The 24,505-nt window shown below is 40.8% G+C and overlaps 1 long non-coding RNA gene across 1 annotated transcript in view; it reads left to right on the top strand.

Annotated features, from left to right (window-relative positions):
* The first annotated feature begins 3,727 nt into the window (after positions 1–3,727).
* LOC108449583 overlaps positions 3,728–24,505 on the top strand; it is a 30,863-nt gene continuing 10,085 nt past the window's right edge. Inside the window, exon 1 of the long non-coding RNA XR_001865799.1 lies at positions 3,728–3,851. This is a non-coding gene — a long non-coding RNA (uncharacterized LOC108449583). The remainder of the gene's footprint in view (positions 3,852–24,505) is intronic.

Genomic DNA, 24,505 nt, shown 5'->3' with positions numbered 1-24,505 from the left:
GGCACCACCACAACTGTTGAAGACAGCGTATCTTGAAGAACTCTGCTGTGTTTGGCATCTGCATGTCTGAGTAGAGAGGTCTGGGAATTTCTCAAGGAAAGGAGTTTCATTTGGAAGGGCTTATTCACAGGGAAAGTGCACCTGAGTACCAGAAGGACAGCTCTGCCTACCCCAGAATCATTTCTGCCACAGCTGACCCCTTTGGGAAGGAGTTTGTTCCCATTTCAACTTTCATCTTGTTCAATTCAACTGTAGCCCAGTTGATGGTATGGTGAGCTCAATTAAGATATGGCAGGTGTCCAATTTTGAGATTAAAAAAAAGTTTTCATTCAGGTCTAAATTACAGTCCAAAGGAATGGACCTCAAAACCTGCCACTGCTCTGGGTGCTCAGGAAAGGTTGTTACAAGTCCTGCAACCTTCATCCACAGTCAGCATCACACATTAGCCTCCATGGTCCATTTATTACCCATTTTTTCTCCACTTTCTTAAGGGAGCACAGGAAAACACCTCTCTTTCTTCCATTCGCCTCTTGCAATCTTGCAAGGTGAGACTCTACTCATTAATCAGATGAGCTACTGGTGCAAGTGTAGTCATATTCACCTTTAATAAAGCTCTACTGATTCTACCAGGGATCTGACTTCCAACTGCATTTAGATACTAGAGTTTTCTGCTGGAAACAGAAAACAGGAAACAGTGACTTTTGTCACTGGAAAGTACAACTCTAACAGTTTTCAGACTGTCCTTGACCTGGAGCTTGCTTTTTGGAACTGATGGACCCTCAGGTCACTCATATAATTCAAAACATTGGATTTTGGTGATGGACAAGCCATGACAAGAAAGGGAAGTAGGTGTAGTGGGGGGAGGGGGTGTTGCACACATAAAGACATGTTTTCATGAGCAAGGTCTGAGACATGTACATGCCTTGACTGGCATCCCAACTAAAATGAAATCAATGATAAAGTTGCCTTTGTTTTCAGTAGGAGATGGTTTTCATCTCTGCTGTATATCATCCATTTCAGTCTTCACTACACATTTTATTGCTGGTTTTATGGTGAAAGAATATGTGGTCAAGCTGTATATCCATGTTTTTCAGCCTAGCCACACAGACTGTAGAAAAATAATTTTTATAATATGAAAAAATATTAGTAGTCAACAGATCTCAGGAAAGAGATGCTAAAATTGCATATTTAACATTACTGTTTAGTTAGCCAATCAGATTAGCATTTCTACCTCTAAAAAAAGCCACATGACTCAGTTTAATACTGATCAAAAGATCATATTCCACAAAAAATATCAATATGTGGACTGGAATCAATGAAAAGGATTAAGAGAGAGGATTGTGATTCTGTAAATCCTGTTCACGACAGTGAGATTGTTCTCTCAGCTGTGAACTTTGCTAGCTGGAGTATGAGAAGACACAGAACTTACTCAGTGCTCTAAAAGCAAAAGTCTCCAGAGAACAAAGACAACTTCTGATGATTAGAGCAAGTTTTGAGTCTTGTTCCCATATGCTCTAGTAAATTTTTGAGAGAAACTGTTGACCCTGAGCTCTTAAGACATTTCTTATGGCATTTTCATTGAAACCAGTGAAGAGTTACTGACCAGATGCCCAGATCTAATGCTGCAGAAGAAAGAATTGGGCCAAAGAAACTTGGGAAGCATGAAATGACCCCGCTTTTAAGGAATCTCCTTTCTTTAAGTGAGGTGTTCATGGCCTGTCTAGGTTTTTTTGAATTCCTGGTGAGAAGTGGAAACCACAGCAAAGCAGGCTAGCAGGAGAGAAGTTGGCCCCTTCACAGTCATCTGGGATTTTTCTCAAAAGGTCTAAATTAAGACAATTCAGTATCTACATAGGTCAGGAAATAATGGGTCTGCTTATGGAAGGCAATAAGCAGCATCATGCTAAAAGAAAGACAACACAAATTGTTATTCATCTGCTTTGAGTAGAACAGACTGGAGCAGAGAGCAAAGGGACCTATCATAGATTGTTTCTCTATGCTGTTCTTTTTCTCTTCCTTGTTTTAATGCTCTCCCAAATAATGTGCTCTTTGAATAAGCCTGTTTGATTCACTGCTTGTGAGCAGGGAATACATTGCTCAGTAAGGGTTCTGACAGTTTGATTTGGTTTCTCTCTGGTTTTGGATGGTGACTCAAGATGATGTTAAAAGTGGACACCTAGATGCGAAGCCTGGTGCTGGTTGCTGTGAGTTGGGGCTTGGCAAATGAGCTACCCAATTAAGCCGTATACATTAAATGAAGCTGTCACCAATATGCCAGCCAGCTATACTAAATGTCCAGTTAGAAATCCATCCAGTATCTTTAAGTCCAAGGAATATTTTACAAACACATTCTAATACACAGGAAAGCATTCACCTGCTGTAATGAAGCCACCTCTGGGGCGCGACATGGGAGCTGTAACCATGTGAAACTGCAGGAGGAGAAAATATATCAGCAGCACACAGCTAATTCCTCTCATTTTCTGCACAATACCATGCCAAAATTTCTACAGCTAAGCAAATAATATCAGACAATGTTGTATGGCATCTCCTTCACGTGGGTGGCAACAAGCAGCATAGCATAAGGGTTATTATAAATATTGTGAATCTGTTTGAAAAAAACATCTCTTGGGTTAATGTTCTGAAGCATATCTAGTTAATATGACTATTAAAATTTTTTTGAATACCTTTACAGCATCTTGAGAAAGAGCCAAGAAATTAATTTTTCTCATTTTTTAGCATTTGTCATACACTGAGGTCTGCAGGCATTTTACTAGAAATATCCTTGTAAATACTGATAGGTCTGAGTGAAGACTCTGTGGAAGTAAAGTTTGCAAGCACAGCCCTGTGAAATCCTGTGTTGGTTTCACACAGGCTTTCTAGAGTGGTCTCACTGGTCTCAGGTCTGCATCTTCATCTGCAGGCTTCAAGCAGCCTCAGTGAAAATGAATTTAAATTCAGGCATTTTTCTCTCAACCTGATCTTGTCAACATATACCCCAAAAAGCTAATTTCTACATTTTATTTACTAGGACCTCTTACGTTTTATCCAAGAGACCTTTTAACCCCCTCTTCTCAGATCTTGTCACAAGTGACATTTTCCCACAAATGACTGTCAGTCCTGTCCTTGTGGCATCGTGGGTTGGGGAGGACTGCTAGGCTTTACCCACAGCCCCAGAGCAACTTCATTTGCTTCCTATTTCTCTGTAGGAAAAGCAGGGATGGATCCTGCTGCAGAAGTGCCTGAGCTACCTCTCTTTAAAATCTCCCTCTGAGGTGAATGTATTTTTAATTATTTCTCTGGTTCCTCACTATCCGTGAGCTGGATAAAGTCAGGGAAGTCAGTAAAGATAGTTTTGTGTTAAAAGTCTCTAGCTTACAGTGTCCCAAACACTGATTTTATGTAAAGTCAAAGAAAATGGACAGTCAGGGATAAACACAGTCAGTAGTATAAATCAAATGACAGCTCTGTGTTTCACGCCCTTTGTTCATATAAATGCTGGATTAGGGAAAGAAAAGAAAAATAGTATTGTGATAAAATTGGTTTAGAACATCTTTCTTGATTAACACTCACATGTAAGTAGCACTTAGGTAAAGCAGCCACTTGCCCTCTAAAAGCAATGTGCTCTCCTTTAATACACTTATCAGCAGTACTGAAGCACAGTGTGTTTGCTGCAAGCCTTGAAAACAGCCCCAGCTCTGAACTGAATGGCTGCTTTTGTCTCCTCTAGGAGCAGAAGGATTTTCCTTATCCAGGGAAAGAAAGAAGTCTTTTCAGAGAACAAGACTTTGTACCAGGTTCTCTGCCAGGAGTCATGGGGTTTCTGAACGACCTGGAGAGGCCACATCGAATAGGTAAGCCTAGCAGGCAGTGAGGGCTGAGAAGACAGAGCACCTCTCTGCAGCTCCAGGCACTGGCATCCACATTGCCATGCCAGACAAGCTCACCATGTGCAACAGGTTGTTCCCTCAGGGGATACAGCATCCTCCTTTGTTCCCTTCCCACTTCTTCCATTCACTTGCACCACCTGCTCCAAACATCTCTGACAGTCCCAGTTTAACACCCCTGCCGTAGTAAAGTCCCACTCTGCAGGCAAAAGGAGCAAATCTGAGCTCTCTCCTGAGCCCAACAACCCTGCTTATTAATCAGCCAGACAGTTCATGTCTGAGAGACATAAGGGCATTCCTCTCGGGGGGAGAACATGCTGCTTCCAGGGAGATCTCTTCCACCATCTGCCCACATCAAATCTAGGAAACAGGATATTGGAAAGCAAATTTAGCACAGATGTATAACATGTGAAGGTCTGTTGACTTCAGGGTATATTTGTATTGCATTTAGCCTCAGGAATCTAAACCAGAGACAGTCTTTCCTCCCCTCCCCATTGCCCCTCTGATGTAGATGTCAGTAGACATATACTGTGATACCTAATTCAGAATTCAGTATGATCATCAGTGGAGTTGCATTATGTTTTTCCTTTGTTATTTGGTTGTTTGCTTCTGCAAGGAGACAGTTTACATGGTAATCACAAGATAGGCAACCATTATATAAACTGTGTTATTTTACCAAACTGAACTTCCCAGCCACCTGTGTGACTTGGGAGGGTCACTAAGCTCTTCATGCTCAAAAAATGTATATCCTTAATGTATAACTTCTGTCAATTGTGTTTGGAAAACTATTTCTAAATGACTTCTTACTCCATGTTGCAAAGGGCCATAAAATATCAGCCATAGCAATGTCATGGTATCATGGTTGGGTTGTCTCTGGGTTTAATGTACAAAGTGTAGCAGGTCTTATTTAAATAATGCTGATTTGGAAGAAGAATGAGTAGGAATGCAGTACCTTCCCTCTCTTTGGCACTCCCTATTCAAGGAGTAAGAAGCCTCCAGCAGACAGTCCCTTCTTAGGCAGTGCTTAAGGAAAGGCTCTAGGGCTGTGCTCGTTTAGTCCACCACATCTGAGTCTGTGCACATTTACCTAGTGCAAATTGTTCCTCTTTTATCTGCCCTTCTCTCAGACAGAGAGATTTTTTAAAAACAAATAAAGGAGAAAATAAGACATTCTTACAAATAAACCTGTTCTGAAGAAGGCAAAATGCAAACGGCATGTGAAAATGTTAACTGTGTTGTCAGATACACTTCTGGAAGGAGCTCAATATGACAGTGCTAAGTATGGCACAAGCACTTGAATAAAATGTACCATGAAGACTAAATTTAAGCAAATGTGAATGGAAGGGTTTTTTTTTGAAACATCCTGAACATGTTGGGTTTTCATTGGTTAGCACCCACTGAATTAAAATATGTGGAAACTAACTGGGAAATACTGTCTTTCTATTATAGATTAAGCCCCCTTATCCCTGTAATTAAGGAAAGTGCTTTTTCCACTTCAGCAATCCTTCAGCAAAAACAAAGATAGAACTCAATATTCTTGATAGATCTTGGATAAAATGAAGACAGGAAAGAAAACCTTTCAGACTGGTTTTATGGGCTGGAAAGAAACAGGACTGAATATCTTGTCTTATTCAACTCTTAATGGCACATTGTGACCTCTGGCAGAGTCTGCTGAAGTCAATGGATTTGCACCAGGGATTGGTACCAGAGCTCATGCTCTGAAACTGCCAGTAAATAAAAGAGCAGATCCATATTTTTTCACTGTTGTATGTTAAATAACTTCTTGTACACGAAAATAGAAGAAGGAAGGAATCTTCCTCTTACACATTTTCCTGCAGGTTCCTACAAGCACAGAAATGTTGTGGTTTGGCAGATGTTCAGTATGGTCTCCCCGAAGAGGAGTAGTGAGGGGCTTCAGACCTCCGCTAGGCAGAACAACTGTCCTTGGCTATTTCTTGCTCAGAAGCAGAGGGGAGCCAGGAACCAGAGTGCTTATTTTACCATCTGAAGATGGGCATGTGGTCACACAGTGAGTAAACCCTTTCCAGTGCCTGGGACAACTTGGCTCATACTGAATATGCAGCAGATGTACATGCAGTCTTTTTTTGTGCCCCTATCTCTAAAAAGTTGGGGTTTCTTCAATATGATTTTTGGCTGACTGGCAAGGAAAGTGGCATGTGAGCTTTAAGGATCAGGAATCCACAAAAGGAGTTTAACTTCCAAAGTTTATATAAAAGCAATGCTCTGGGTTTTTGGGGTGAAGTGTGCCATTACATTTCCAAAACATTGGGAGTGGCACATTGCCCCAAATATCTGTACGAGGCAGTAGAGCAAGAATGAACTTTCAGCACCTGAGATTTATGTGTCAAAAGTACCTCAGCCCTTGTACATGTTTTATGAGTGTTAAAATAGAAAGTACAGTCCCTATGTGTCAGGTGGTGAACAAGCAATACTTCTATAAGATTTAGCTCTTTTCAGGCAATCCTTGAAATTCCTTAAACCCCTGAAATTCTGAGTGATTGCTCCAGAGGGGTGTAAAATCTATATCTGGACTTCAGGCTGAGTTTCAGTTGTTGGCTGTAATTGCAGGGGAATTTTTGGTGCCAGAGAAATCCTAGGAGGCCATAGGGAGACAAAAGGAAAAAGCAGTTGTATTTTGAAGCACAGTTGTTTAATAAACACGCTTTTCCAATAAATACGTCTGGGAATGTCTTCTGCTATGCTGTGCTAGTGGGGGTAAGCCTGCATTTACACATGGAGGCTTGGCAGAATGGGTGCTTGACTCACCAAATATACAGTATAAAGTCTGTGAAATGCTGAACGTGCCAAAGTGAGAGGCAGATTCTGTCAGCTTCGCTCTCGATGAGTAAGACTGTGCTCTGCACCTGACTATTTGAGAAGAAAACTACTACACAACAGAAGAAGGTTGTCAGTGTTGACCAAAATAAGTATGGGTCTTTTTTTTAAACTGCTATCGTGCGCAGTTTCCTTAGAACGAAGAGGTTTTTCAATGGTCTTTGAAGATTCTTTCATTTCTGTTTCTTTCCCACGTCATTTGTTTCCCATGTCCATCTCATTTTAAGCAAGAACCTGCTTGCTGCTAATCTTTTGCAACCATATTCTTAAACACCCTGTGTACAACACTTGTCACAAGCATGCTGTTCTGGCTATAGCAGTGCGCATGACCACGCAGAGATTCATTTTTAGAGCAGGATGGTACTCCAGGAGCTGTTCTTTCAGCTGCATGCGTGGGCTTAGCAGAGAATATGCAGGCTAAAAGAGGAGGGAGGGCTCAATTAACTGCCTCCAGGGTTCTAAAATACGCCATTGCACCCATTTACAGAAAGTTTCTCTACAGTTAAAAAAGAAATATTTTCCACAGTTTTATTCAAGCTCTTGAGTAGAATTTTATGGAGAATTAGATCTGTGGTTCAGCATTTTAAATATCAATTTAAGTTCTAATTTTAACAATACAATGTTGGGTTTATTTCTACTAAGATGTATAGCACCTTTCCTTAGGAATCCTTATTCCTGGTAAATGTAAAGGACTGCTAAGAGAAAGCAGGGAGAATCCTTATTAAAAAATGCATACTGCTGCTTCACCTGAGGAGCAGAGGTGGAGGGGGCAAGGGTCCACCCAGTCTGAGTGATTTCGTCAGAATGTGACTCATCCTTAAGACGGCATTTTGAACAGTGTTTATTTTTCCTTGGTGGGATACATAGAAATAAACCAAGTTCAGCCCTCCTTTCCCTGGGTCCCAGGCAGGAAGAGGAGACATCCGCTTTTCCTTCTTCATCTCTCCTCATACCTTGGGAAACAGAGTCCAGTTAGGGTTAGTGCTGCAGCAAATGGTGTTGACTTTTGCCAGATCTGGACATCAGGTTCCTTCATCTGTACTTTTTCAGACACTAACAGTTTCTCCAGTGTCTTTGTGCATGTGATGACATGCCCTTTTTTTAGTGTGAGGTGATCAGCAAAGGAGACACCCCAATTAATGGTCAACCATTCACTCCTGCGCTCAGGGGCGCATATGTTTGGGCCCTTTTCTGACTGCAGCTCTTGCTGTGGAAAAAAAAAGAGGCTTTTCTTGCACGTAGAAGTGTTAGTTATACTTGGATTGAAGGGCCTAGGAGATTCTTTATATTCAAAGAGCAAACACCGCCACTATCATTATGAATTACTATTCCTGATGAGTCTAATTCTTTTTACTGCCATTACAGCAGATGCGCACATATCTATCCTCAGTAGCCAAATCAATCTTTCCAAACTCCTAATAAATATTCCAGGAAGAATACTAGATTTTATAACAGCATTTCCTGGCCTTGGCAGAAGAAGATAGAGTTGCCCCGTCAAGTCAGCTTTTCACACGGCTTACCTGCAAAGCCTAAGGGACACCAGATAGGCATGCCTTGCTGCACATTGCTCTTATACAGGCAGATATTCATAGTGACAGCATTTTTCCCTGTTAACAGCCTTCAGTACAATATTTTTCTCTCTGTGGCTATGTCTCTTCTTTCAGCTTCATCCATCTTCAAGTGCGTGAGCTCTGTTGTGGTTAATTATAAACTTCAGGGACTTTTAACATGGGGAATTCCTCAGAACACAAATCAAGTGAACAAACAGGCATCCCCTGACAGACCCTGGAAAATAGAAAGCCTAATGAAATAAAATATATGGGTTGCTCAAAAGAGTAGATCTTTAAAAGAAGTCAGATTCCAAACTACATAGACTATCTGCATATAGATTTCTTCTTACTTAATTTCTTTCTTTCTGTCATCTAGCAGATTAGCAACCTTCAGCTGCTAATCATCACCAATGTGTCTCCTTGAACAGCTGTTATTTTCCTGTCTCCTCCTGGAGATCCTATTCCCTATGGTCATGTTTGATTACATAACAAATTACAGAAAACTAGGAAAAAATTATTTCCCATAAGCTTCTGGCTTTGTGACATTAGCTTCTACCCTTCCTGTAACTCTTCTGGATGCCTCTTGGATCTTATGTTTCCTCTGCTCTGACTCCTCTTTTCCACTGCCACGAGAAACAAGAGCTGTTATAGGGAAAAACAGTTGATAGACCCTTATTAATTAGGAATGAACCTATGGACAGAGGGTGGGTACATGAAAACAGGCAGTAGCAGCCCCAAAAGGTTGTCAGTCTGTGTTGGTGAGTCTTAAATAAAGTAGAAGTAAACCATAGAGCCATTTGGCTAGGGGAAGGCAGTTGCCAAGTGGCTGAGTCAAGCCTGCTCTTAAGTGAGTTTATGGTTTCCTATGCACTAGACAGAGCTGCCCCTGAAATGCTCGGGGACAGAATAGATGGATGAAATGTTGCCTTTTGGATCAATTTTTTGGTATATGTCTTCCATATTCTTCTGTTTTTAAGTGTTTTTCAAGGCTGCCTGCAGCCTTGAATTGGCTGTTTGGCATGGAGTTTGAACAAGACTGAATTCGAGTTAAAAATATAATGAGATTCTTAAACAGTTGAGTTATTCTTAAGATTTGCTCATGTTTAGCTATCATTCCATTTATAGAACACTTGTAGGGATTAGCACACAGCACACAAAAAGAAGCATATATCTTATGAAATAGTATGCTTTAGGTCCCATAGTTGCTGCTGGGAGATTTCTTCCCTCAATATCTTTTTGTTTTGCTGTGTTTTCTTTCAGTCCAAAGCAGGGTTTTGCTGGTGCCAGTACTGTGTTCAGAAAGTAATCTTACCCAATGTCCTCTGACAGCAGGAAAGCACAGCTCACAAAGCAGGTGTGGTTTACAAGGGCATGACACTATGTGCAGCAAAAAGCACCTGATTCATCTCTTTATATATCTTTAATAAGAAGAAATATAATAGGAAAGCAGAGAATGAATTCAAAGATCGACTAAGCCAGGTTAGATGGGTTCTTAGTCTAGTGGAAGGTGTCCCTGCGTGTGGCAGGGGAATTGGAACTAGATGATCTTTAAGGCCCTTTCCAACCCAAACCATTCTATGATTCTATTACTTCTGCCTCTGTTAATATGGACCAAGGCCTATGCATCTGGAAAGTCCATCTAGTTTTGGATGTGGGGCAGCTGGATGAGTACAAGCACATAATGTATATCCAGTGGCTCTCATAAGGACAACTCTAAGTTCCATTTGCTGTATAATGCAATTTTAGGAATACCCTTAAGTTACCAGTGACCCAAAATGAATCACAACTCCAATTTAAATATATAGGCTTCTTATGAGATATAAAGACTTTCTTGTCTAAGAATTCGATCCACAAAAGGCAGTGTACTGAGTGGGGAGCAGGACCTGAAACAAGAGAAGTGGGAAATGACACAGAGGAGGTAGCAGTGGTGCCTTTCAATTCATAAAATGAAGAAAAAAGCTGGTCTGAAACAGCGTAAACCAGCCGCAGGTTACTCATAAATTTCAAAACATTCTCACCATCCAAAACCTCTTTAAATGGGGGCCATTTTGAGCCTGTCCTGTCTCAGTCTGTTGCTGATGATAATCCTCTTCCTTGTATTCATTTTTCCAAGAGTGATGGTCCTCTTACGTGAATCAGAGAGTTTGAACCCTAAGAGGGTGTATTGCCAAGTCTTGAGGGGCAAGATCCCTCTTTCCTTGCAAATGCACAGCTCCTTATACGCCTCAGTAAAGCTACAGAGGTCAGTAGAAAAAAGGCCAGGCTCCTGTGTTTCCCTGGGTCCAGAGTAAGGCCCACGGCCTACAAATGAAATTTTCCATACCAGCATAACAATGAGGATAGGTTATATATACATCAAGTGTCCTGTCTAAACAGATAATTAAATTTAAAAAATATATAACAATAACAATACATGTATATTTTTAAACCGGTAGATTGTGTGTGGTTTCAAAATCTTTTTGTTCAGTTGTTCATGGCAAAATAATTTTTACAGAACAGATAAAGGCAAGCAGGAAGCTGTAAGTAATGGATGTCTAGAAAAGCTGTCTTAAAAACAAACGTACCTGTGAGGAACAATTGGCAGACTGTTGGGACTTTTATGGATAATTACATTACACAGGCTCTCATAATGTCAGATGCAATATAATAAACAGGCAGCTCACTTTGGTGTTCCCTGTAGTCAGCTAGAGCTATCTGGAAGGCAACTCTTCATTTTTCTGGTTTCTGTGAAAATTATGCTATTTTGTCAGGAGCTCTTTACTTTGCAGAACACCACACCACCCAGCAGCTGCTCGTCGCAGCTGTAAATTGATTATACCAAACTCTCAGCGTGGAAACACTGGTGCTTGCATTCTCTTGCTCAGCTCTAACTTTTGAGCTCCTCCAAAGCCTCGAGCTTGCTACAGTGATGCTTGCTTGAGGTGGACCCTGCCCTTGAAGGTCTTAAATACTCCAGTATCTCACTCTGTGGCTGCCCTATGTGGTTGGTGGCGCACTGCAACTTGCAGAGGGAACTCGGGATCTCTCAAGACTGGATATCTACTTTGTTATTTTCCTATGGAACTAATGGAATTCTGCTGTGATTTTTTTTGGGGGGGAGAGGTGGTTTGTTTTTTGGGTGTTGCTTGTTTAGGGTTTTTTTGTTTGTTTTGTTTTGGGGGTTGTTGTTGTTGTGTGGATTTTTTAGTTGTTTTGTTTGGGGTTTGTTTGTTGTCATGGTTTTTCACGTGGTTGGGTTTTGTTGTTTTTTGGGTTTTTTGGGGTTTTTGGTTGGCTTTGTTTTTTTTTTTTAGCAGTATAGGAACATTAGTCAGCAAAAAAAAAAAAAAGGAGGAATGCATATGGAGCTTATATGCATTTTGCCCTGCCCTGAGCACAGATAGTTCCCCAGGTCTTTCAGGAAAGCATCAAGGGAAAAGAAGTGGCAGCTCTTGAGCTGCTCTGAGGTAAGGATTGTGTTGGAGAGGCAGATGTCAGGCCCATGCTTCTCATTGTATACTCCCCCTGCATGCCCCGGTGGTGGACACCTATGATAAAAAGGTGTTGCTGGTCAGCTCTGCATTCAGCTGGGCTCTCCTTCTCACCTGGGTGCTAATGGCAGGCTCCTGAAGGGAGTGCTTGAACTACTGCTCAGACAGGCACACATAAAAGATAGAATTTGGGAGCAGAGGTTTTGGTAGATTTTCTCTACTTCCTGTTCACACAAGACAGGGATGGCAAACTGACAAGCACCACTTCCATGGTCATTTTGTCTCAGCTTCTCCAACACGGTCATGTCATCCTGAGGTGGAGAATCAGCTCTTTACTATCAAGTGTCTCCACCTCTTTGAAATAATGCTGCTGAGTCTAATGGATAAGAAATAAGATGGACACTTAAGCATGGAGTGTTTCACTACATTTATGGACACAGCTTGAAGCAAGTGGATTTTTCTAGAAGTGAGGTGAGGAGAGTACTGGTGAGGTTTTATTGACTGGGGCTTTGTTTCCCCTTGTGTATTTTTTATTCCTCCCCCATCCCCCATCCCAAATCTACAAGCCAAGTGCCAGTTCATAGGATAGACCTGCAAACAGAGAAATGTCCCAGTTTGCTCAATATTTACCAGGAACAGAATCTTGCTTTAGGCATTTCTGGTTGTCATCTGAGGCAGAGAGAAAAATAAATGCAGCCATCTTTCAGAGTCTGCTTGAGGAGTCAGTTATTTTATGTTGTAATGACATGTGCATTTAATAAAGATATAGAGTATTCTGAGGAGACTAAAACTGCGCTCTTATCTTAGAGACATATAGACATTAAGAATGAAGATTTCATTTAATTGTGGCTTGCTGCTGTGCACAATTTACCAAAATGGCAGTAAACTGCTATTGAACTGTAACATCTAAAGATGTCTAAGTGCTTGGATAATTTGTGGTTTTTTCCTCCTTTGAAAGATGATAATAAAAAAGCTAAAAAATAGGAACAAAATATTTCATCAAGGCCTGCAAAGCAAAGAGGGGAGTAGTCACATACTCAAGGGCTCTAATACAAGCATCAACCGCAGGATAGGCACACCTTGACCTCCTTACCTTTACCATTGCAAATAAATAAAATGATGGGCTTGTAACCCAGAGAGATGCAGTCCAGCAGTACTGGTAATTTTGTAAGTTTGTGAGCCCCTTCAGAAAGTTCCCATAGGTAAGTTGTGGGCTTAGCTTTCATTAATTGGATTTCACTGTTCTCTGGCCTCTTAAAAGTACTGTGTGATCGCTCCCTCTCCGTGGTCCCTGTTCCACAGCCACAGGTAAAAACCAATGGCTGCAGTTGCACAGGATTTGTGTCCACTATTGAATCCCTTTATTGTCACTTAATGGAGTTCTGACAGTCTTGGTTCTGCTTGGGTGGTCCGGGGAGCTCCCTTTGATCCATGCCCATTAGTGGAATCCCTTGGGAATCAGACCAACACCCACTGACTTTCCCATGATGATTATCTGGCTGTAACACCTGAGCCCTATGGGACTGACAGAAGCATTAGCATGTCTTAAGTGTCCCCAGTGGGGCCTTTGGTTCCAAGTGACCAAGACAAGATGCAAGTTGATGGAGCTGTCAGGGCTCTGTTTGAGTATAAAATGCAGAAGAGGCACTTCACACCCCGGCATAGCAGAGAGCCTCAGCTGATGACGAGAAGGCGTGGCATCCAAGTAACTGGACAGCATTGGCCTCCCCAGTAATAGAAGTGGTACCAGTGGTACCACCAAGATAAGATCGGGGAAGATCCAAGCAGGCACCCAGGAGAGGAGTTTGGGAGGAACACAGACAGCAGAAAAGAAGTGGGAGAAACCAAAAGGAAGATTCTCTGAAGGAAGAAGTGCTGAGGTTTGTTCAAACTTTTCTTATCTACAAGCGGTTTTGTTTGGTGTAGGGTTTTTTTTTTGTTGTTGTTGTGTTTTGTTTCGGTTGGTTGATTTTTGTGGGGTTTTTTTGGTTTTTTGATGGCTTTGATGCAGTCTGTGGCAGCAATTGTGTCCACTGGACATGGCAAGCATTAGTCCTAGCTGCAGAGATCTTATTATGCTAAGCAATGGACTCTGGTTCCTTGGATGGGTAAATGAAGAATACCCAGCAGTCAGCTCTCTGCAGGGATGGAGCACGGGGAGCAGAGATTTTATAGATTGCAGTGTTACAGCATCAGTGTTGACCTACCTGCTTACAGTGACAAAGAAAATTGGCACCTGGGTAATGTTTATCAAAGGTATTGTGTTGAAGCACAATCTCAGGACTGCGGATTATTCTTATTAATAGAAAGTGTAATCTACCTCTAGGAGATAACAAATAAGTAAAGTTCATAGCTATTATTACCACCAGATACATTCAGTGTGAGTATTTCACACTGAAAGTTATCTTGCATTCAAGTAAATTACATTGACTAGAAAATACTAATGCTCTCCCCAAGATAACAAATGTAAATGTAAAATATTCTAATCTAGTGGTGCTAATGTGTCTAGGGAGGGTTTATTACACTATGAAATTCAGATGAATCACAGAAGTGGAATGCTGGATGAAATTACCAGGTAGTAATGTCTTCAGCTGTGTGCCCAGGCAGGTGGATGGCAAACCGCAGAAATTAAGAACTCACTCTGCCATGAGGATCCCTCTTTCAGCTGTCATCCAGAGATCGGACTGCTCACTTTCCTCTGGATTTGCCAGTGGGATCAAGGAAACACAATAAATTCTTTCTTTTCTTTCTCCTTACCTTCAGAATTTCATTTTGTGTATTTGTTTTACTATTTGTATTGAGTTGCTCATCTCTGACACATCTGCTAGCAAGGAATGAATAAATGAAGCCAAATGAGCTGAATGAGTTGTCTGAAGAATAGTGTGAAATTTACTTGAAAAATCATTCAGCAGTTGTTTGAGACAACAAAGAAAACTGAGAAAAATCAGTTGCATATTATAGAGGTGTTGTCAGCATCTTTCAGATCAGTCTGCTGTGCCTCTCCCATTTTGCCCACATGAAAGTGGGAGAGCTTGTGATTTTTGCCAGGCAGCTGTGCAGCCATCCATTACCCAGGAAGGCTGCTCCATGGTTCAGTGGAAATATTCAAAAATTATTTTTATTAGTTTAACATGCTACTTTCTAAAATGAGTTTTTCACTTAGTTTACCCGAGGGCCTGAGAGTTCAGAGCTCAGACCCCCTGGCCACATTGTAAAGTAAAATATTGCCCTGCCAAACTGCTGAAACTGTTACTTTGTGTGCAACTTCGTGTGTGCGATTTCTAGTGGAGGTGGAAAGTGCTAGGCTGGCATCCTTGGGCAATGAAATCCTTCACCAGTTTGTGTTGGTTTGTTGGTTTCATACCAGATTCACCAATGAACCACATTTCTGGCCAAAGGGGCTACCCCAGAGGTGGCAGAGTAATTCTGTCAGCTGCAGCTTACTCAGTCCTTTGCCACCTGGAACTCATAGAGTTGTTAATGTAATTTCTCTTCATACCTTTTTATATCATAGTCAGCATCTGCCCAGGACTGCACTGACCCCATTGGGTGTTTCACACAGACCCTAAGCAGCTCTCAGATGGTGACAGTGTACAGTCACTGCTGAGCTTGACCAGATTTGAGACAATAACCTTGAGAGCTAAGGCTCAGTATGGATTTGCAGCCCTGGTGCACAGGAGACAAAAATATCAAGAACGATAGAAGAAAACTACTTTTAGCTAAGAATGAAAGGCAAGTGCCATGAGATATGTCTGAAAACATTGATTCCACTTCTAAGTGCTCACTTAGTTAGCAAAAATGATTGTTCCCCTCTCTTATTTGATTTTCAAAAAGTCATGGTTTTCTGAGCTGGGCCTTGTATCAGAAGATACAATATTTGAAATTTTAAATCAGTAAAATGGCAAAGAGCAAGGACTGGATCTTTGCCTGTTGAAGTCAATGGAGTTTTGCCATTGACATTCAGTTGAGGCAATTTCCTTCCTCAGGCACATTGTGGATCAAGAACAAGGCATTAATCCTCTGATTTAATTTTTTTTAGTCATCTGCAGTTCAGAAAATATATTTATCAATCTGGGACTTTAACCAAAAGGAAGAAGTTTACAAGCAACTAAAGCACATTCTCTCATGATTTACAAAATGAATAAACTAGCAAAACCAGTATTTATCCATGAATAATTTTAGCTAGAAAAAAGGATGAAACAGGAAAACAGAACTGACATTACTTAAAGGACTTGTCCACAAATTTTTTAAAACACTAGAAGAAAACTGCTTTAACAGCAATAATATTTTCGGAGTTATTTATATGGGTTTCTTTCTGAAAAAGCTGACTACAACAGCAGACATATATAAAAGAAATAAAAAGAACTTTTTATTTCTTTACCTTTTAAGCTTTATATTACTTTTTGCTTTGAATCATCAGTCTATCCTTCAAACATTTTTGATGTCATTAATAGAGGAGACGAATGAAAATATGATTCTTGAATATTATGTTCATTCTTAAGAGCATATTTTTTACAAATATCTTGTATTGCATGACTTTTTTTTCAGTCTTAGGCTCTTCACAGATACCATTTACTTTGAAGAAGCCTCTAATCCTTTCTTCTCTCATTTCCTGTCTTATTGTTTTGACTACAGAGAAAGAGGTTTCTTCTTTCACGTTTTCCTTGACTGACCCATGAAAATGATGTATGATAGAAGCTTTAAAAAGAAATACGTCTGTTAGTGCCTTTGAAAATTAGTCTCTTTGTTCTTATGTCTGATGTTTTTGTTTCAGAGCCATGATCTGTTATGTGTGTTTATTTTACAGATTCAGTTACCTTCCCTTATTCCACTGCAATTCTCAAAGTCTGGAGTAGAAGCACCAAACTTGAGGAGTGGGCCCATGACAGCCTCAGGAAGTTCAACAAATCCAAGGGCAAGGTGTTGCAGCTGGGTCAGGGTAATTCCAGACATAAGTATGGACCAGGAGAAGAACTCACTGCGAGCAGCCATGTGGAGAAGGATCTGGGTGTTGTGGTGGATGAAAAGTTGGACATGAACCAGCAGTGTGCGCTTGCTGCCCAGATAGTCAACTGCATCCTGGGCTGCATGAAAAGCGGCATGGCCAGCAGGTCAAGGGAGGTGATTCTCTTACCCTACTCTGCCCTTGTGATACCCCACTAGGAGTACTGCATCCAGCTCTGGGGTCCTCTGGGGCACAAGAAAAATGAGCATCTGTTAGAGTGGGTCCAGAGCAGTGTGACAAAGATGATCCGAGGGCTGAAGTGCCTCTCCTGTGAAGACAAACTGACAGAGCTGAGGTTGTTCAGCCTGGAGAAGAGAAGATAGCAGGGAGATCTCATTTTGGCTTTCCAGTACTTAAAGGGAGCTTATAAAAGAGAGGGAAAGGGACATTTTATATGGGCATATAGTGATAGGACAAGGGGGAAACCGTTTTAAACTAAAAGAAGAGAGATTAAGAGAGGAAAGGAGATCCACCATTAGCTGTAAATTTCTAAATAAGAACAAATAGACTGAGTAGACAAATTCACATCAGACTGCAGTATGTATTAATTCAAGTCTTCTTGGGGCAGTTATCAAAACAGTCTTTGGTCCAACACAAAGACTGTCTTGCTTACAGGAACTGTATGAATATATGTGATGTATCTGGATTTGTGCTTTTGAGCCATCTTCAAATCACCATCAGCTGATGTTTCAAAAAGGATGTTACTGCATCATACTTTCTTACAGTCAATTTAATTTTAGTAGAACACATACATTTCAATGAATCTGCTTTTATTGCATTTCATACCTGATTGTCTTGAGAAGCACCTATTCTATTGGTCTTAAGAAATCTTTTGATATCAGCAGGATTCAAGATCAATAGAGAGCCAACACCTGAAATTCACAGGTACGGATACCGAACAATTTTGATGTCTCTTGATAGGCACTGATACCTTTCAAACTTGATAGGTTATACCTGTAGGTCATAGAATCATAGGACATAGAATCATAGAATGTTAAGGGTTGGAAGGGAGCTTAAAGATCGATTAATCCCATCCCCCCTTCCCGTGGGCAGGGAGACCTCCCACTAGACCATGTTGCTCAAGGTCTCATCCAAACAGGCTTTAAACACTGCCAGGCTTGGGGCATCCACAACCTCCCTGAGTATCTTGTTCCAGTGTCTAACCACTCCCACAAGAATTTTTTTCTAATTTTCCCCTCTTTCAGTTTGTACCCATTACTCCTTGTCCTATCACTGACAAAGAGTCAGTCCATCTCTGGCTTCCCTGTAGGCCCCTTACTGGAAGGTTGCTATGATGTCTCCACACACCCTTCTCTTCTCTAGGCTGGACAGCTCAAAATTTGTCAGCCTGTCTTTGTAACGGAGATGCTCCACTGCTTTTATAAATTTTGTGGCCCTCCTCTGGACTTACTCAACAGTTCCATGTCCTTCTTACATTGGTGGCACCAGAACTGTATGCAGTACTCCAGGTGGGGTCTCACAGAAGCTGAGTAGAGGGGCAGAATCACCTCCTTTGACCTCCTGGCCATACTGCTTTTGATGCAGCCCAGGATGTGGCTGGGGTTTTTGGCTGTGAGCACACTGCTGGCTGATTTTGAATTTCTCATCAACCATCACCAAGTGTTTCTCCTCAGGGCTGCTCTCAATCACTTCTCTGCCCAACCTGTAGGTGTGCCTGTGATTGCCTTGACCCAGGTGTAGACCTTGCACATCTCTGTTGAACTTCATGATGTTTGCATTGGCCCATCTCTCAGCATGTCAAGGTTTCTGGATGGCATCTGTTCCCTCCAGCTGTCAACTGCTCCACACAGCTTGGTGTCAGCAGCAAATTTCCTGAGGATGCACTTGATCCTTCTGTCTATGTCACCCACAAAGAAGTAAGCATTGAGTTCTGTAGTTAACATTTTGATATTCATAGGCATCAATGCCTTTCAAGCTCAATAAGAATCCAAACACTTTGTTCTCAAGAAACTTTTTGATACTGGTAGCAGTCAAGACCTGTAGCTAGTGAGGTCTTTTGACATATACAGGCATTGAGACCAATCAATTTTGACACATAAGGTGTTTTATATAAATAGGTTATTACCATATCAATGTCAATAGGCATTGATACATTCTCATCTCAATAGAAATTTATTTCCTTCGGTCTCAAGAATTTTTTTTTGGTATTGGTACAAATCAGGACCTAAAGATAGCAAGACTTTTCAATATTGGTAGACTTCAGTATCGATCGATTCTACAGAATTTTAGTAATTGCCTTGTAATGTACTAGAAGCTCAAAGTAATATTGTGCTCCCCAGCTAAATAGTGCTGCAAATTGGTATTTCCCCAAAACTGAAGGGCCTAATAAGAAGTTATGTGAAATAATAAAAGCTACTCTTAGACTAAGAAAATTACAAAATATATTCCAGTTAACAGTAATTTTTTCATGAAAAAGTATTATCTAAGTGCACATGAATTTCCTGATAAGTATCAGTATAATTGTAAAAGATCATATAACATGTAAGAGTAATTGTAATGTAATTAACCACTGATCACTCCACTTCTTTTCATCCATTCTGTATGTGTATAGGTAGACAGAACAATTAAAAAGTTATAAAAGAGTTCATGTTGATTTGAACAGCTCTGATTCAAAGCAGAGCAAAATCCCAGATGGGCAGCAAAATTAAAACTGCACTGTGGCAAAATAAGAAAAGGAAGTATTAACTTCCATTTTTTTGCCCTACTTTTTCTGAAAGCCTGTAAATTAGCTGCTACTTAGGGTTCTAATACAGAGCAAAGCATTTGTTATCCACTTGGTAGAGTTACTCATTTCTGCTACGGAAAATATCAATGTTAGTGCACTTCCACTAAAAAGCACTCAAGAATTTAAAAAAAAAAGAAAAAGACAACAACCAAACCAGAAACAATTTAGCTTTGATCTAAAATCCAGCACTTGTATATAAAAGAAATGCAACTTGAAGGTTACTAATGCATTTTCTATGTCACTTCTATTTGTATAGAAATAAAGTCACTTCATAGCAAGTGCACTTATTACTTTCTCCCGTAGCTATGTGCTTTTCAGGAGGACCTAAATTTCTTGGTATTGTTAAGGTTTGCAATTGCTGGGCTTTACTGACAATGTTTCAGTGAAATAACACAGAAATAGCACAACCTAGCACTCACTAGTTTTTTTGTAGGCACTGATATTTTTCTTTTATACATCATTAGAACTTGTTACTGAGATGCTGAAGAAAAAAATCTCGTAAGTCTTAGGCACCTAGATATACAAGACAGTGAGAGAATTGGGTTCTGAAAAGTTGGGATCTTCCACAACTGCAGGACTTTGTAGGGGCTCAGCTCTCACAGGCTTCAGCCAGCTCCCAACCCACCTCTTGGTATGCATGTATATTATTCACTGAAACAATTGTTTTGTTTCCAGATAAACGCTGAGTTTTGGAAGTATTTTCTTTCTCTCTTTTTTTTAAGAACTGCAAAATTGCATATAAATGAAGAGAAAGGGCTGAAACCATCTCTTGGGTCTCTCAGAGTCCTAAATCTTTACCTGGGTTTTTACTAGGATGCACTTCACCATTTTTGTTTATTTCACTGTATATATTTATCCTTTTAATTAAATTGTGTGCTTGATAAAGCTTCTCAGCTTGAAGGTTTTGGCTCCCAATATGTTACAGGAAATATAACTTCCTCCTTATTTTCCCCTCTGCTTCCATGCTGACAGGGAGAGACCGTGTGCAGTAACCCCGATTTACGGACTTTGAAGGCACACTTTACTCCCAGGTCTCAGCTGCAGAAGCTCACCAGGGACATGCCAGCAGGCAGCAGTGCCAGGCTGTACAGAGATTTTCAGGGTGCTTCCATGAATGTGACAACAAGATATCAGCCTTAAGTCACCATGAGCTCAGCAATTCAGACCAAGATGAGATCTGTAGTCATCTGTCATCCTCTCACAAAACCTCTTCCTCAGGATTCCTTTTCTGTTGAGGTACCATAGAGGGAATGTGCATGCCAGTAGCTAGCTATGTTTCTCAGGAAATAACTTATTCTCTGCGTTTATAACAAGAATCATCAGGGCTGGTCTCTGCAAGCTCAGCTAACAGATCTGCCTCCATGCTTAAACAAAGTGAGGTTTGTTTTTTCCCCCTCATTCACCTGAGCCCACTGAGAATTGCACATCATCCTTATTCACAGCCTGTACAAACAGTATCAAGCACGTGTGTGTCACTTTGAATCCTGAGTGGCCTGCTCCTCTGAGGATGTTACCTGTTACCTGTTATTCCTCTGAGCCATCCTATATCACTCATTTTGTCACTTGCTAATTTTGACTCACAGAGTGCTCCAGGAGCATGGGTAAGTCAGGTTGTATGCATGGTCTTTATTTTATTTGAACTACTAAAACCTGACGTGTTTTCTCTCTCTGAATATGTGACATGGCAAAGCATAAGCAAATCATAAGTAATAAATTGAGTATGGTATCTGAATGCCCTTTGCAAGGTTTTCCCACCATGTCAAGGATGCCTCTCCATTTTCCTGCTGCATTTACAGTGGTTGTAGTTCCATTTCTTAGGAGACGTGGCAAAGTCTGTACAGCAGAAGGGTATACAGACTCCTTGGAGATGATTGAAGGATAAACTGTTGGCTTCAATGGCCTGTTACTGAATGTGCATGTCTAGCAAGCCCCTTCTATTTTACAAAGGGTCATAAATAATGCACGTTCCTCAGGTGCACATTCTCTGCCTTGTGTGCCATTTCTGAGTGAGGTACACACATATGTAATACATATGTTATGAAATGTCTCTAGCTGACAGAAATGGGTATTTGTAGTGTGGTCAGCATCAGAAATCCAATCCAAGTCCTTCTATTTATTACATGTATGCAGACACCCCTCAGTCTTGACTTGTTTTTTTTCCAGTGGTACAGGTGCCTCCAAATGAACCTAAATCACAAGTCTTAACAATGCACATGGGCACGAACTTTCTAACAGACAAGTTGCCTTCTGGAGCTCTCGCAGGTCACACACATCCCATTTCCTTCCACTTGTAAGAGGACATGATGGCTCTGAACTCAGCAGGCCACAGCTCTCAAGGAAGAGAAACAATTCCTTGAGTTCATCCTCTAGGATCTCCCAGCAAGAAAGCCCATAGGTAGTGACTGATTCCCTCACCTTCAGCCTGTTTACAAGGGACTGAAAATACATACCTACTCACCAGAACTAACACCGAAGAATCCACATGGTCATATGACCTTCATTTGTTGTTCCAACGAGAGTTAGAGTCTTAATGTGGCAGATATCACTGTGAATTATGGTTACTGAGCTGGCACACCAGAGAATCAGCTGCTGTCCTTTGTGGAGCTTGGGAACCAGCTGCTGTTAGGTGCCGTAAAAACACCTCAGGAAACAAAGTCCCTGCAACAACTACCTCATTCAGTGGGGACAAATCATGTTATGCCTACAAGCTGAAAGGTACAGCAGCAGTTTTCAGCTTTTAGCACTCCAAAATTTTTATTGCTAGTTAAATAAAAGCAAACTGAAGTTTTCATCTCAATGAAGTCTATAATTTTGTGGGACCCAGTGGCTACATTATTCACATTGTTGCAGGAAGGGAATCAAATCTCTGGACAGCACTTATTATCCATTCTCCTAGGCATTCATTCCATATTCTGATAAAGATCAGCCTTGGGCTTTCTGGTTATTGATCTCAGCCAAAAGGCAGATCTCTCAGCTCCAGAAAATGTTTCTGCTAATATATTTTCCTTCTAACATTAATACTCTTTCTAATTTCAACCTCAAGAAGCTGCAATAAATTGCAATCTGTGACTTTAGCTTGTAAAAGCAGAGTGGACTGTATGAATATGTGTTGGACAGCTTGTCACAGACTGCTGCAAAACCCAATTATTTCTGGGGTTATTATACTTCTTTCACTACATCTATTCTAATTGGGAGGAGGAGGAGGGAAATAGGGTTGAATGTCCACCCCAGTGCTAGAAAAACACTCAATCTCAAATAATTAGCTGAGATGCCATCAAACTTGCCTATAGTATCTGATGAAATACGCTGGGTACTTTGAGCTTGTTATCTAAATTGATAGGCAGGAAATACTGATGTATTCATCTGGAAGTCCAAAACTCCAAAAGTTACTTTTAAATACAGTTACGTGTCTTAATTGCCTTGACTGGGCCAAGTTCTGGCATCTTCATAGGGTGGGACTGTTACAAACTTGTGATTCTTCTGGTGGGCTATTTCCTCCCAGACATCACAACTGTGAGTGTTGGCTCAACCTCCCCACAGAGACCTGCCAGGAGAAATGGGTTTGTACCGTGCAAAGGGAAGGTGCAGCCTAGCACCCGAGGTGGGGCAGAGATGAGGCTGGCTCGAGGATACCAAACCAAGATATCATTGTTGGCTCTCTCCAGGCACAGTGCAGCCATGTGGTCTCTATCTTGGGGTCCTGTCTAGATACATGGTGTTTAACTCCATCTCAAGCCTTAAGCAAATCATTTGAGAGTACATAAAGGCAGGATAGAAAAGGAAAAAGCATTGGGCCTGCTGTTCAACAAGTCTGATACAAAAAAAAGGACAAGTTCTTTTTGTGTTTTAACTTACAACATTCTGAATTAATTCTTAAATATGTGGAGGAAGGTGTTGCAGTTCATATAGGCAGATTTAAGGAGCAAATCACGCTTTGGCATGCACAGTTTATTATGTGCACTGGTATTGTAAAATCTCAGTTAATTACTGTGAATTATTTGCTTATTGTGGCTCCTTGGAATTTATGGGACAAAGATCAAGTTTAAACAAATCTTTTTGATCTTTTAATGGATTTTGTAAAGGCAAGGGTAAGAAAATCCCATCTGTATTTCTACATATTTGAACATTATTAGAATTGAAGTTTTCTTAAGCTGTTGATGTAGAAATGAAAAGGAAATTTCATTTGCATAAGCTACAGTGCAAGTGTCAATCCTAGCATTAAACGTTGTTACACAGCTCTGTGAATGATAATAATCCTTTGTTTCATTATAGAACTGACATCAGTTTTTCTAGATGATACTAACAGAAATGTTTCGGAAGCAGTTAGTGTTAAACAAATGGTCTAGCTCTTGGGTGACATTAGCTAATCAGATATAAACGAGGGCTTGAAAAATAGAATAAAAACAACTTAATTTGCAGACTGAATAGAAGTCAAATGGCTTTTGCTTGCCCTTTATAGTCTGGAGGAGTTTTCTCAGAAACAAGCTAGCTAGATGAAGAAAGAAGACAGTGACATTTGTCTGGATCTGATCACTGTCACTTGAATTTTTATGCACCATATTCAATTTTTATTTTTATTATGCAGTTCAAGTTTACTGCCTCAAAGCAACTTAAAGGCTGGAGCTAGTTTCTGACAATGGGCTACCAAGTCAGCTCATGGCCATGCAGGCAGCCTTGAATTAGCCACCTCAAAATTGAAGGGCCAAGACCAGGCCTGGACAATTTCTGGTCTGGAATAGAAGTGGCAGTGGGCAGAAACTGAAACACAGGAGGCTCTGTCTAAACATCAGGAAACACTTTGTTTTATTGCAAATGTGACCAAACACTGGAATATGTTATCCAGGGAGGTTGTGGTGTCTCCTTCCTTGGAGACACCCAAAAGCCATCTGGACACAGACCTCAGTAACTTGCTCTAGGTGGCCCTGCTTGAGAAAGAAGTTCGGACCAGATGACTTCCACCGGTCATTTCCAACCTCAGCAAGTTGTGAATCTGT

This window comes from Corvus brachyrhynchos, unplaced genomic scaffold (assembly GCF_000691975.1).
Source record: "Corvus brachyrhynchos isolate BGI_N302 unplaced genomic scaffold, ASM69197v1 scaffold70, whole genome shotgun sequence".
Taxonomy (NCBI): domain Eukaryota; kingdom Metazoa; phylum Chordata; class Aves; order Passeriformes; family Corvidae; genus Corvus; species Corvus brachyrhynchos.
Note: the sequence above shows the minus strand (reverse complement) of the source record. Positions and strands in the feature narration are given on the sequence as shown.